This window comes from Gracilinanus agilis, chromosome 2 (genome assembly GCF_016433145.1).
Source record: "Gracilinanus agilis isolate LMUSP501 chromosome 2, AgileGrace, whole genome shotgun sequence".
NCBI lineage: Eukaryota > Metazoa > Chordata > Mammalia > Didelphimorphia > Didelphidae > Gracilinanus > Gracilinanus agilis.
This window is the reverse complement of record NC_058131.1, coordinates 27,923,223-27,928,745: the sequence shown is the minus strand read 5'-3', so window position 1 is coordinate 27,928,745 and position 5,523 is coordinate 27,923,223. Positions and strand designations below refer to the sequence as shown.

General features: G+C 36.6%; 1 pseudogene; it reads right to left on the bottom strand.

Moving 5' to 3' along the window:
• Nucleotides 1-864: 864 nt before the first annotated feature.
• The window catches only part of LOC123233114, a 69,196-nt pseudogene continuing 64,537 nt past the window's right edge, over nucleotides 865-5,523 (bottom strand).

The following is a 5,523-nucleotide window of genomic DNA, read 5'->3' as shown; positions in this document are numbered from 1 at the left end:
ACTTAATCTTGAATATTTTGTTTTCTTTTCCTCAAATTCAAGTAAGATTATTGAGGGCAAGAACTTTCCTTTTTTTGTACTTATTTCCCATATACCTAGTACATAGAAGGCACTTAATAAATAACCATAATGATAATAATAACTAGCACTTCTACAATGCTTTAAAGTTTGCAAATCTCATTTGATTATCACAGTAAACTGAGAAGTAGGTGTTATTATTATCTCCATTTTACATCAAAGGAAAGCAAGGCAAAAGTATCAGAGGCTGGGTTTGTTTTTGACTGCAGGCCTAATGCTCTGTCACCTGTGCTACCTAAGGATCTTTAAAATGCTTCTTGAATTGAAATGAATTGAGGAATAAACTAATACACTGTTATAGGCATATTATACATATGAATTCATTATTACTTTTAAATGGTTATTTGCTTGGCTTGCTGTTTAAAGTAAAATGCACAATAATTTTAAAACTTAGATATTCATGACATTTCTTTTCTTTTCTTTTCAAAAAACCCTCACCTTCTATCTTAGATGCTAAATATCAGTTCCAAGGCAGAAGAGCACTATGGGTTAGGCAATTGGGATTAAATGACTTGCCCAGAGTCACACAACTAAGAAGTGTCTGAAGCTAGATTTGAACCCAAGTCCTCTAGACTGTAAGCTTGGCTCTCTATCCACTGAATCACCTAGCTTCCCCTGACCTATTTCTTTTCAAAGAACTCTGCCCTGGCTCCTAGATGAAAGGACAAAAATCACCCTTGTAAAGAAAAATCAGCCAGGGACAGCAGTGGTAGTAATGGTCGCAGAATCCCAAAGAAGATAGTAATCGACTTGCCTATAGTCTTGCCATTAGTATATTCTATTCCTTTATTGTAAGGAGGAAGGAGCAGGAGGAGTAGAAGGAAAAGATCTTTCCAGCTGACCTGTTGAACATATGAAAAAAGGTCTCTAGGTTAATCTTTCATCATAGTCCCATCCTAATGGAGAAGTGGAAAAAGCATCCATAGTTTTGAAATGTCTCACACTTAGATGAAACCATACTTTTTTTATAGTACAAAAAACATGGTATTTATAGTCAAATGTTCTTGGATCACAGCTCAAGTCTGACATGCTTATGTAACCTTGGATAAGTTATTTAACTTTTCTATGTCTCATTTTTCTCACCTTTCTTTGTTTTTTAAAATTGACATTTTATTTTCTCCCAGTTACATGTAAAAACATTTTAAAACATTTTTAACATTCATTTAAAACTTTTTGAGTTCCAAATTCTCTTCCTCTTTCCCATCCTTCCTCCTTTATTCCTTCCTACCCCTCCCTGTTTCTTGAGACAGAAAGCAATCTGATACAGATTTGACATGTACAATAATGTAAGACAAATTTTCATTTTAGTCATTTTGTGGAAGAGATCTTAAACAAAAAAAATGAGAAAGGGAAATACTGTAGTTTGTGGTCTGTATTCAGACTCCATCAGTTCTTTCTCTAAAGGTCAATGGCATTTTTCATCAAGAGTATCTGGAATTGTCTTGTATCATTCATAGTTGCTTGTAAAAGTATTTCTGTTACTGCATACACTGTTCTTCTGCTTCTGCTCACTTTACTTTGTATCCCTTCATGTAAATCTTTGAAGATTTTCCTAAAATCACTCTGCTCCTTATTTCTTATGACACAATTGTATTCCACATACTACATATTCCACATACCACTACATACTACAACTTGTGCAGCCATTCACCAGTTGATGTACAGTCCTTCAATTTCCAATTCTTTGCCACCACAAAAAGGGGTGCAATAAATATTTTTGTAGAAATGGCTCCTTTCCCCTTTTTTGGATTTCTTTTGGACACAGATATAGTAGTGGTATTGCTGGATCAAAGGATATGCACAAAACCGTATATTCTTGTTGCTTCCCAAAGGAATTGCTTTTCATAAATTTTCTTCCTACAAGTCCCACCCCACACCCTTCATTATTATCCTCTGCATTCCCATTGCAGTTCATTAATTTTTCCAAATAAGTAGAGAATTTTTCAGAGCATCCACACTCTTTTGAAGGACTTGAGAAGACATTTCATTTGACTTCTTTTCTCCACGCTGGGCCATTTCTGAGTTCAGAACCTGAACTCCTCAATCTGACTAGAGCTCCTCAGTTTTAGAAGCCTCTTTGACCTCGATGGTTTCTTTGTCATTTTTACAATGCTGAAGAAAACCTCCCTCAAACACTTTCCTTAAACTGTCCTTTGCCCCTAAAATTTTCTCAGTAACGATGATGATGATGATAATAATAATAATAAAAGAGACATCTAGTTTTCTCAGTGGAGGGCTAGGATAGGAGGTCTTGGGTTCAAATTTGAACCCAGACATTTACTACCTGTGTGACTCCGGGCAAGTCACTTAACCCCAGTTATCCAGCCCTTACTGTTCTTCTGCTTTGGAACTGATACTTAGTATTGATTCCAAGGCAGAAGGTAAATGATTAAAAACTGATAATAGTAACAAAAACAACAATTATAGAGCAATAGCAGAATAATGATTTCTTTGAGGATAATTTCTTACCAAGGTCAAATGGAAAAGGTTAGAATAAAAAGATGTTATTACACCCACAGTAATTGCATCAGAAGCTCTATGTCTTTTATGGACAGACAAATGACAAATCTGCAAGCTATAAATACCAACTTCAAAATATTCTGGATATCTTAACTCATAAATGGGAATAGAATGACCAGAGCAAGACTACAGATCACATAATTGTGTAGAATCATCTGGACATAGCACTGATTCATAAAAAATTGTTTGAAATAATATTTTAATAGATGTCATTATGCCACTTTATCATCTCTAAACTACATGCAATAAGAAGCTCAAAAAATAGAGACTTAGGAGAGAGGATGAAAATTATGTGAGGGGGCAGCTGGGTAGCTCAGTGGATTGAGAGTCAGGCCTAGAGACGGGAGGTCTTGGGTTCAAATCTGGCCTCAGACACTTCCCAGCTGTGTGACCCTGGGCAAGTCACTTGACCCCCATTGCCTACCCTTACCACTCTTCCACCTAGGAGCCAATACACAGAAGTTAAGGGTTTAAAAAATTATGTGAGAATAGAATGAGGTGCCTGTCATTTCTGTCATGTTCTTTGCTCCTGGAGTTATGCTATATATTCACTCAGTGGACCTCCAGGTATGAATTGGCATCCTAATACTTTCATTCTAATATAAAAGGCAGTTATTCCAGACACTTGTTTAATATTTGAAATATCATTAAGTATAAAAAGTGATATATTCTTGCCAATCGCTCTCAAGATAATTTATATCTAAGCTTCACAGAAGAAGACCTGTGTTGTCGTGGATGTAGGAAAATCCCAGTGAGGACCTCTACCAGTGAGTTTTGAGACCATTGCAATGAAATCTATGAGAGTTGTCTAGAGCCTTGAAAATGACTTGTTCAGGATCACGCAGCCAGTGCTTGTCATAGACAAGACTTGAATCCAAGTCTTCCTAAATTTAAGAAAGTTTCTAATCTCTATTCCATGCTACCTCTTTGAACAATAAGTGCTCAATAAATATTTGTCATAATGAATTGAAAGAGATGACTGACTGATTTGTGTGCATCTAGCAAGGGAAGTCCAATCACTAAGAGCTACCATGATATGTGATAAGTTGGGTGAAACCCTCTGTAATAATTAAAAATTAAATTATGAGGCTGTTACAAGCTTTATTACATCAAAGTAGTGATGGTAAAGAGAGGGAAATGTAGGAAAGAGCTAGAGAGTTGCCTAGACTACCACTCTATGTGCTCTTCTGATGAAATGAAGCTCTCCACTCTCCAGCAAGAGTCAGGCTTCAGGTTCCAATCTCCAGCTAGAAGTCCATGAGGATCTCTTCAGCCAGAGTTACCAGACCTAGAGTGTCCCTTCAGCAAGAACCACCAGTGCCAGAGTCAGAATCTGAGTGTATTATTTCCTGCTGGGTCTCCCCTTATAAACACTTTACTCCACCCACTAGTTCTCCCATGTAACATCTCAGGAACCAAGTAAAATATAGTAAGATGGAATTTAATAGGAGTTTTACATGTGTCATTCCAGTAGAATATGAGTTTCTTCAGAGCAAGGGTCGTTTTTTTTCCTTTGTGTTATAAGAGTCTAGCAGTACACTAATAGGTTCTTGATGAATGCTATAAGTATGGTTTTTATCAGATTGGAAAATACATAAATTTCCAGTTCCATATTGCATTTAAAATGGCAATAAGATATAGGATAGTCAACAGTGAAGTAAGTAGAACTAGAAGAACATTATATACAACCACAGAAATAATAACGGAAGACTAAAATGTCAATGTTACCTATAGAAAGTGAACAGAAAAGAAATGAATAAAAGATTTAATTTATATGATCATATTGACTTCCCTGACAATATCCTTTGTGATGCAAGGAGTGTAGGGAAGGCCTGGGACATGTGTGGATGGGATTTTTATGTAGGTATGAAGAAAAGTAAATTAAACCTATAGGAGATGTTTTATTTATCTGTGTACTACATTCTTTTTCTTTGTATTTGAAAATGCTTTTTTTGATTTTGTATACATTTGGAATAATTAAAAATTAAAATTAAATTAAAAAATGAAAAACAACAAAATTAAAATGTCAGTAATTATGACATATGTGTGTACATGCAATGTTTTCTGTGGAAAAGAAAGACCTTGGGATTTCAGTGGACTGAAAACTTAATATAAGTCAACAATGTGACTTAGCTTTGATGTGACAGCAAAAAAAAAAGAAATCTAAAGTGGTTTCCAACTGTATTAATAGAATCATAACAATTATTAGCATCAATATGGCACTTAAAAGTTGACTGAGGCTTTACTGTGAGGTAAGTGCTATTATTATCTCCTTTTTTTCAGGTAAGAAAACCAAGTCTTGGAGAGATTAACTGCTCAGGATGCTCTGGAGGAGTTTTTTGACTAGGAATGATTTGGATTATAGAACTTCTGTACCTCACTTTGGCCCTAAGATTCTGACATTCTCTTTTCAAAACACTTTCCTATAAGGTTGTGCTAATACTAGTATCTTCCCTCTCCTTGGGAGCTTCCCATCATGTAACCTCCTATCAACTTTCTCTCCTTATGTACATACCTGTCTTCCTCTTCTTCCAGATGATAAAGGCCCCAGCACAGCCCAGCAGTAGGATGATGGCCAATACAATACTCATTGCTAAGACCGAAGACTTCTCCACAGTGGGCTTTCCAGGAACTATAGCAGCAATGGGTAGAATGTAAGTGGGTGTGCATTCAGTGAAAAAAGGAGGGAGGGAATGGAACTACATTCTGGGGTCTAGTCTGTTGGGGATGTGATGAGAGTGTCTGGCTGAAGCACTGACCTGAATACATAGCAGGGGTCTTCAGCTCACTGTGTTCTACCACACAACTATAACCTGCACCTGAGTCCTCTGGTGGGAGCTCTAAGGTAACTTTGAGGTAGAAGGTGGAATCCATATTGGGCAGGGTGCCACTGGAACTCTCATTTCCCCATATCCCCAGCTTCCC